The following is a 9,607-nucleotide window of genomic DNA, read 5'->3' on the forward strand; positions in this document are numbered from 1 at the left end:
ATGGAGATGTCCAAGGAAGCTGAATGTGGAAGATTCAGCACAGAGAAAAGAGAGTATTTTTTCACTAGCGATGGACCAATCCAGCCATGTCAGTTTCTCACAAATTTTTCCAAGTGCAATTTTAAAATAGTAACTTCATGGAAATTGGCCAGCATTTTTGTGCAAATCTATCCTACTATAGGGTTGCCATACATCCGGAATTTTCCAGGCATAGCCAGTATTCACCCCCCTTAAGCAGTGTGCAGACAGAAATCGCTGAAATGTCCAGCAAAATCAGGATGTATGGCAGCCCATGTCGGTAGTGTAGATTTTGGTGATTTTCATTTAAAAAGAGCTCAAAAACTTTGGTGTTGAGATTTTGAAAAAAAGAAGAAGCTCAAAACTAAAAAAAACTCAACAACTTTTGTGTCTGGATCTTCACTTTTTGAAATATAGCCACCCTAATGTACTATATACCTTTTTATATACAATTCTGCCTAATAGACCCATTTTTGCAGAGCGATTTCCCCAAATAGAAAACGCTTTTGTATTTTATTTCACTAATATATGCATTTGTTAAGTACTCCATATCTTAGTGTATGTGTTACCTGGCTGGCAAACTGCTTTGCAGCATTTGCAGAAAGGGGCATTTCCAAGGATGGTTGTGTTTGTTTCCTTATCATTTTAGAAAGTGTGAATTAGGCAGATTGACTCTTTAAATGCGAAATGAATCAAGTTTCTGCTCCAGCCCTGTGCAAACTATGAATCACATTCCCCCAACAGGTAATGATGGCCACCAATCTGGATAGATTCAAAAGAGGACTAGACAAGTTCACGGAGAACAAGGCTATCAAGGACTCCTAGCCATTGTGGCTCCATCCCTTTCCAACTTTTTTGACCAGGAGAGCAAAATCTTACACTAAGCTCCTTGGATCAAAATATAAGCATGACAGTTCCGATTTCATGTGCTGTTGTAGCCATTGGTGTCACAGAATAGCAGAGTTCGAAGGGATACACAATCTCTCTGTTGCCTATCTATGTATTTTGGTGGCGCTGTGGCCTAAACCACTGAGCCTGTTGGGCTTACCAATCAGAAGGTTGGTGATTCGAATCCCCACAATGGGGTGAGCTCCCATGGCTCTGTCCCAGCTTCTGCCAACCTAGCAGTTCGAAAGCATGCCAGTGCAAGTAGATAAATAGGTACCCCTGTGGTGGGAAGGTAAACGGCATTTCCATGCGCTCTGGTTTCCCTCATGGTGTTCTGTTGCGCCAGAAGCAGTTTAGTCAGGCTAGCCATGTGACCCAGAAAACTGTCTGTGGACAAACACCAGCTCCTTCGGCCTGAAAGCGAGATGAGCGCCGCAACCCCAGAGTCGCCTTTGACTTGACTTAACTGTCCAGGGATCCTTTATTTTGTAATATCAGTTGCTAGGAATCACAAGTTTGGACAGTGGTGCACAACATTGCCAGAGGGTGTTGCACGCCCCTTGGGAATGCAGGATGAAATAACCCAGGGAAGCAAAATATCTCAGCTTGGTGGTCTTTGGACTTCTCTTGGGCGGCAGGGAACCCAAATGTCCTTTCCTCCTCCTCACTAATGAACACAGGCACAACCCCACAGAGAGGGGTCTCTGTGCAAGTCCTACTGAAATGAACGGGGTTGCTTCAAAAGGTCAGAGCTTCCCACCACCCTCTCTTGCCCTCATTGATGGCAGCCCAAGATCTGCCATCACTCGCCTCACCTCTTGGTAATGCTGCCCTCTGCTGGCTGCTGCCATCCACAATGGCATTACTGGGCTTCTCAGTAGGCCACTTGGGTTAAGGAAGGGCTCATGGGAGTCTCTGGCTCCTTACCCAGTTGGGAACTGGAAAAGGGGTGCCTGCCATTTGGCATTTTGCGTTCACTCGCTCCTGATGTGTGCAGGATGAAGTTCTTCCCTAGGCTCTGTGCCCTAGTCAACTCAACCAGTGCACACACATCTGAGATTATTATTTTTATTTCATTTCTATACTGCTTTATAGGGACGCAGGTGGCGCTGTGGGTTAAACCACAGAGCCTAGGACTTGCCAATCAGAAGTTTGGCGGTTTGAATCCCCGCAACAGGGTGAGCTCCCATTTCTCGGTCCCTACTCCTGCCAACCTAGCAGTTTGAAAGCACAAAGTGCAAGTAGATAAATAGGTAACGCTCCGGCGGGAAGGTAAACAGCGTTTTTGTGCGCTGCTCTGGTTTGCCAGAAGCGGTTTAGTCATGCTGCCACATGACCCGGAAGTTGTCTGCAGACAAACGCCAGCTCCCTCGGCCAGTAAAGCGAGATGAGCACCGCAACCCCAGAGTCGTCCGCCACTGGACCTAATGGTCAGGGGTCCCTTTACCTTTATACTGCTTTATATTTGTATATATAAATGCCCGGCTGGCATTGCAAGAGCCAGGCAGAAATACACTGAGGACTGCCAGAGTCAGCCAAGCCAGAGCTGTGCTTTCCCTCTTCTGCACACCTTTGAAACAAACAGGAGTCTCATTCTTCTACAGCAGGCCTGGCCAGACTTGGCCCTCCAGCTGTTTTGGGACTACAACTCCCATCATCCCTAGCTAACAGGACCAGTGGTCGGGGATGATGGGAACTGTAGTCCCACAACATCTGGAGGGCCAAGTTTGGCCATGCCTGTTCTGCAGTTTATAACTGGATTATAGGAAAGAGCTGTAAACTCCAAGTTGGAGGAGCATGGCTTATATAAGCAAGTAGTTATACGACATCAATTTATCCATCATTTCCAGCTGTGATTATTAAGACCTGTTTCAAGCACGTTGCCAATTAAGAACCTGAAGGCTGAAATCAGATACACACAAACCTGGATCCAAAACGAGCGACCCTCTGGCTGCGGGCGGCGAGGGTGTGTGTGTTTAGGAGATTCAAAACTCCACCCCCCATGCTTTGCAGTGGGAGTTTTGTGTGATCCGGGGTGACCAACTCATCCGAACAGCGACGCCCCGCGGCAGCCGCGCCTTGTCTCGCGCGGGATCCTCAGCGGCAACGCTCAGCCTCGGCCGCGAGAGGGCGCCGCGCCCCAGCGCATCCTCGGCCCGTGCGCTACGTGCGGGCGGCGCGGCTGCTTTTCCGCCGGCGGCTGTTCCCGAGCAGCCGCTTCGCCCGCCTTCCCGGCCCACGCTCGGGCGCGCCTCATCCGCCGCTGGGCGAGGAAGCCGCCGTTGCACGCGAGGGAAGCGCTTGCTGCTGCTGCTGCTGCGGCAGAAACAGCGCCCGGCTGGGCCGAGGGAGGCGAGGGAGGCTGGGGTCCCCCCCCCCGCCAGTTGTGTGTGCTTTGCTACAACATCTGGAGACCCATCATCCCTGGCCACTGGTCCTGCTAGCGAGAGATGATGGGAGTTGTAGTCCAATCTCTGGGGGCCCCAGGTTGTAAAAGACTGGCTTAGCTGCATGGGTGTAGCCAGGATTTATTATTTTGTGGGGGGGGGGCAGGTTTTATGTGGCGGGCAGAACCAGGGTATCTGTGATGCAATGGGTCACTTAGTTAAGTATTTTAATTTACTTGATTTGAGCTGAGCAGCTTCCCCCCTTCCCCCCCTTACACTGCAGAATCTTAAATAAAAGGTTTTAATTTTTTGTTAAAGGAAAATCACTGAAAAAAATCAACAGTTCTGATATGGAACTGTCATATGCCTAGGTTTTCCTGGGCATTTGGACACTTTGCAATAATTCTGCCCAGACGCCATTTTTGATGGACGAATCCCAGCTATTTCCGGAGAGTTCCAGATGTATGGCAGCCCTAAGCTATGCCCATGCCTACCTGGGGTGGTGGAGCCCCTGCCCCATCTGGCTGGGAACACAAGACTGGCACCAACAGGCCCCCTCCTCTCTTGCCCTGGCGGCCCCCTGGCTGACCCTGGGCCTGGCTCTCTGGACCTTCAACAGGAAGACACTTTGCATTGCTCTTTTCCATCCCAGGCTTCCCCCCTCAAACACTTCTGCTTGGGCCTTGACTCATTTCCTTCTTTGTGTGCTCTCTTGCTCCTATTTTGGAAAGTTCCTGGGAACTGGGGTGCCTTCGAGCTGCTGGTTAACAGTCCTGTGCAGTCCTAAGCCCCCATTTCCTTTTTTTAAACTTGCAACATATCCTTGCCACAGAGGAAGTATGGGTGGCTTGTGGGTGCTGCTTAGTTCTTGCCAGTTGCCCACCACCCGCCTTTCCAACCCTGTAGTTGCATTGCAAACGTGGCGTTGAAGCACAAGATGCCCGGAAGGGAAGTTTGGGGGGGCAGGGGAGGTGGCAGGTGGCTGAATAAGAAGGATTAAGCATCTTCTCCCCTCCAAGAGGCCTAAGAGCCTCTAAGGGTAGCTGGGCTGGGCTGGGAGAACCAGGGCTGGGTGCAACCGACAAGTATCTCTGCTTAACTTCTAAAATGAGAGGTTGAGGTCAGTGTTCAGACCTCTCTGAACATCATACTCTTTGAACGGTTTGCTCTTCCCCCAGTCCATCTCCTCAGCAATTGGGGTGGGGGCGAGGACTACAGTTCTAGATTGTGGGTGGGATAGAGATTCCTCATTAGAGAATTCATGGCACCCTGTTCAAACTGCAACCACAAGCATTCTTTGGGGAAAGTTAAAGTGGTATAAACATCAGGTTAAATGTTCCTGGTAGGTATGTTCTTAGCAAATAAAAGAGCAGGCCTAATTTGCTCTGATCACCTGATCTTCTTTATTGACCCAAAGAGGAATAGAATCACAGAATTGTGGAGTTGGAAAGGACTCAGAGGGTCATCTAGTCCAACCCCCTGCAATGCAGAAAACTCAAGCATGGACACGTGTCCCAACCTCTGCTTAAAAGCCTCCAAGGAAGGAGAGCCCACCATCTCCCAAGAGAGCCTGTTCCCCTGTCTTACTGTCAGAAAGTTATTCCTGATGTTTAGTCAAAACCTCTTTTCTGGTAACTTGAAGCGGTCCGAGTCCTACCCTCCGGAGCAGGAGATAACAAGCTTCATCTTCCATGGGACAGCTGCTAAGATATTTGAAGATAGCTGACATATCTCCATTCAGTCTCCTCTTCTCCAGGCTAAACATACCCAGCTCCCTCAACCATTCCTCATAAGGCTTGATTTCCAGACTCCTGATCATCTTGGTCTCCTTCCTTGGCACACATTCTGGCTTGTCAATATCCTTTTTAAACTGTGGTGCCCAGAACTGGACACCATATTTCAGGTGTGGTCTGACCAAGGTAGAATACAGTGGAACTATGACTACCCTAGACTTCTGTTGATGCAGCCTAGAATAGCATTAGGGGTTTTTTTGCTGCTGCATCACACTGCTGACTTGTGTTAAGCTTGTGATCTACTAAGACCCCTAGATCCCATAGAACCCTGGAGAGACGCTGCCAGTCTGTGTAGACAACACTGAGCTAGATAGACCAAAGTTCCTCCTATGTTCCTATAGTATGTTGCATTTGGGTGGGGCTCAAATCAGCCATGGAGGTACTTTGCTATTCTACATCCTCCTAGGGTTAGTGTGAGAATAAAATAGGTTGGCCCTACTTGGGGGACCTTGGAGGAAGATTGGGATATTGCTGTGATTAATAAATAAGACTCTGACATATATTTATTCCAGGGCATGGAGTACTGTCTCCAAGGATCACATGAAACCTTGAAAGACTCCCTTTTCTCCACCAGGGCTGTCATTTGGCTCCCAGCAAAATGAGCCTCCAGCCACCAGGAGATATAAATAGCAGTCGCTTCAGAGTGATGTCTCTCATCTGGCTGTGGTGATGACTCTGTATTTTAGTTGCTCTGATCAAGGGAGGGAGAATTGCTGAGCTGTAAAAGGGGTGGGGGTATTTTTAATGCCACACTCTCTCTGGGTTTTGTCCTAGAGCTTGGCTGTTTTGACTGCTAGGTTGGAGGAGAAATTCTGTTATGTTAGAATTTTAATAAGAAATTACCAAATTCACACACCAATGAGAAAATAGTATACAGTGTTACTTCAGGTTAAGAACTTAATTCGTTCTGGAGGTCCGTTCTTAACCTGAAACTGTTCTTAACCTGAGGTACCACTTTAGCTAATGGAGCCTCCCACTGCTGCTGTGCCACCGCTGCGCAATTTCTGTTCTCATCCTGAAGCACAGTTCTTAACCTGAGGTACTATTTCTGGGTTAGCAAAGTCTGTAACCTGAAGCGTCTGTAACCCGAGGTACCACTGTACAAAAAAGCCTATCAGGGAAATTGTTTCTAAGTGTATATATTAGTCAAAAATGCATGCACAAAAATGCTAGCGGATTTTCATGATTAAAACAAATCGCACATTGCTGCGGAAATGTGAAAACCTGTAAAAATGAGAAACTCGGAGAACTGAAATGGTCAGGGTTGTCTTTCCTTAGCTATAGGCTCAGCTCTGCTTAGCCCTGGAGTATGTGAAGAGAGTGCCTTCGAGCATGTGCAGACTGCCTGGCCTCCCCCTCCATAACAAAAACCGGCCCCTGCAATCTCTGAGGTTGTTGGTGGCCTTGAGTCCAGGCTGTACTCGCCACTGTCCTCTTGACTGCAGAAAATTCTTTGCTGGGTTTAGATAAGACCCAGCCAGGCCAGGGGACCCAGATCCCCGCTGCCTTGCCCCGATCTCCAGGCTGCATTGGTGAAAGGCCCCTTCCCTGCCCCCTGCCTCTCTTTCTGGGCCCCCCTTGCCCAGACTGCAGTTCAGCTCAGCATGGGTGTGCAGTGTGGGTGGAAAAGGAAGGATCTGCTTCCAGGATAGCTCCATTTCCTCCAGGCCTATTTATAGTGGAGCATACATCAAAAAGCTCTGGACAGACGAGGACTTCCTGACGGGGTTGTTTCAACTGCCGGGCGCCCTCACGTCACCCCCTTGCCTGCCCCCTCCCACTCCATGCACTTACAACTGCTAAACAGAGCTCGCTGGGCCAGAGGGAGCTTGCCCTCTCTGCACACAGCAGCAGTGTCTACACAGGGATACAAGGTCCTCCAGGAATGGCCTGTGCTCCCAGAGATGGGCTAGAGACAGATAAGCCCCGCAACTCTTACCCTGACCTCATGGATTTGCACGCAGTGTGGCTCCCATGGAGAAATGTCCTGGCGGAGAATATCCCACGTTAATTATTGTTGGGAGTAGGACATGAATTCTCCTGCATCCTCCTCCTGCATCAAGATATCATGTAAAGTAAAGGTAAAGGTAAAGGTACCACTGCCCGTACGGGCCAGTCTTGCCAGACTCTAGGGTTGTGCGCTCATCTCACTCTATAGGCCGGGAGCCAGCGCTGTCCGCAGACACTTCCAGGTCACGTGGCCAGCGCGACAAGCTGCATCTGGCGAGCCAGCGCAGCACATGGAACGCCGTTTACCTTCCCGCTGGTAAGCGGTCCCTATTTATCTACTTGCACCTGGGGGTGCTTTTGAACTGCTAGGTTGGCAGGCGCTGGGACCGAACGACGGGAGCTCACCCCGTCGCGGGGATTCGAACCGCCGACCATGCGATCGGCAAGTCCTAGGCGCTGAGGTTTTACCCACAGCGCCACCCGCGTCAAGATATCATGAGCTGGCCTTAACTTGAGGGTCTTGGCGTAGGGTTGCCATATGGCCAGAATTCCCTGGACAATGCCCTGGACAATATGGCAGTCAGAAACAGTGGGCAGAAATTGCTGAAATGTCTCAAAGTCTAGATTTTGGTGAATTTCCTTTAAAATAGCTCAAAAAGTTTGGACAAAACTAAAACAAAAGCTCAGCACCTTTGCTACTCCCCCCCCCCCAAATGCTGAACAACATTGGCCAATAAAAGCTCAACAACTATTTTCATTTTTTGAAACCCTAGGCAATCCTATGGCAACCCTAGTCTTGGGTGGACCTTGCCAAGCTTGAAGCAGCCCTCCCCCAAAGAGACTCTAATTGCCCCCCTCCCAATTTCCACTCTGAACCTGATGAGCTTATTTGTGATAGGTGCCTATGTGTCCTCGGTGTGTTCCCTTGTCCCTCTCTGGGCAAACAGGCGCTGCAGGTTTTTGTAGTGTGCTTCCGAAACTTGGAGGAAAACCCAACTATTTGCCCAGAGAAAACAGTGAGAGAAAGAAATGTGTGTGACCACCACACAGGCATGATGGAGCTATCACACAACTTCACCTCGCCTTAAAAAGATGTCTTCTGCAACTCTGTAATTGTTCTGTGGGGAAATGGAGCATGCTTATGAAGTGCAAGAAAGTACAGGAAAATACAAACCTATAAATACTCCTTGGGACATTGTTAGTTATTCAAGCGTGTGTGTGCGTACAAACACATACATTCCATCTAGATGAATATGTAGTTCACCCTTATTATTGTTTTCTCATTCTGTTATATCATTACCTATACTTTTCCCTTGTTACTTGTATTTTGATTTTTACTGGATCTCTATTGACAGTATTAAATAAAATTACTTTTGGGGAAGGGAGTAATTTGTCGTCTGTCTCCAGCTTTGGACTGGCATGAGAACTCCAGCTGAATACATATATTTGAGAGGATATGTCTGGGTAAATGGAGCGGTGGGGACTTGGTGGGCCATCAGCTCTGCTAGTGGCTGACTTGAGCTCTCAAATTTCAGTGATGCTAATATTTGGCACCCCTGCCTCTTGTGCTCTGTTCTACATCACTGTTGTGGCAACCCGTGTGGTGTGGTGCCGTGTGGCCGAACCAGTTGTTGTGCCCTGCAGCCACCTCTGTCCCTGCTATGAGGCAGCTCCTGCAGATGGTAGATTTGGAGCAAAATGAAGGGAGGCGGTTGATCAGCCCAAGGGGGACACAGCCTGGCAGTGGTTGCAGTAGCATTTGCATGGGAGAACTTCCTGGTCGGTTGTGCTGGGTCTTCAGGTGCCAAAATGTCTTGGGTTGACCTTGAGGACTTTGGACAGTTCTTGCCTTGGGCATTTTCACACCTGAAACAAAAAGGCCATCCGTGGTGAGGAGAAGAGGGTGACATGGATGCTGGGCAACCAATCCCATCTCCTGCAATCCTGATGTTGGCGCATCGGATTTGAACGAATTCTCTTGGGAGCGAAGGGGCAGCATGTGAGAATGCTAGTGACAGAGACTGAAGTAAACCGCAACATTTTGTTGGAAGGTTCCAGGGCAAATCGTCCCCCAACTCCCTGCACCCTTGGTTTTCGTTTGCATCATCCAGAAAGGGGGACCTGCTCAGCTGTCTCTGCAGTGTGGATCAATACTCAGTCCCCCAACAGGCTGCTCATCGGCTACTGGGCCAGGTTCAAGGCTCTTGTATAAAGGTAAAGGGACCCCTGACCATTAGGTCCAGTCGTGGCCGACTCTGGGGTTGTGGCGCTCATCTCGCTTTATTGGCCGAGGGATCCGGTGTACAGCTTCTGGGTCATGGGGCCAGCATGACTAAGCCGCTTCTGGCGAACCAGAGCAGCACACGGAAACGCCGTTTACCTTCCCACCAGAGTGGTACCTATTTATCTACTTGCACTTTGAGGTGCTTTCGAACTGCTAGGTTGGCAGGAGCTGGGACCGAGCAATGGGAGCTCACCCAGTCAAGGGGATTTGAACCGCCAACCTTCTGATCGGCAAGCCCTGGGCTCTGTGGTTTAACCCATAGCGCCACCCGCATCCCTAATGCTCTT

Source organism: Podarcis filfolensis (genome assembly GCF_964270895.1).
Source record: "Podarcis filfolensis genome assembly, chromosome: 17".
Lineage (NCBI taxonomy): Eukaryota > Metazoa > Chordata > Lepidosauria > Squamata > Lacertidae > Podarcis > Podarcis filfolensis.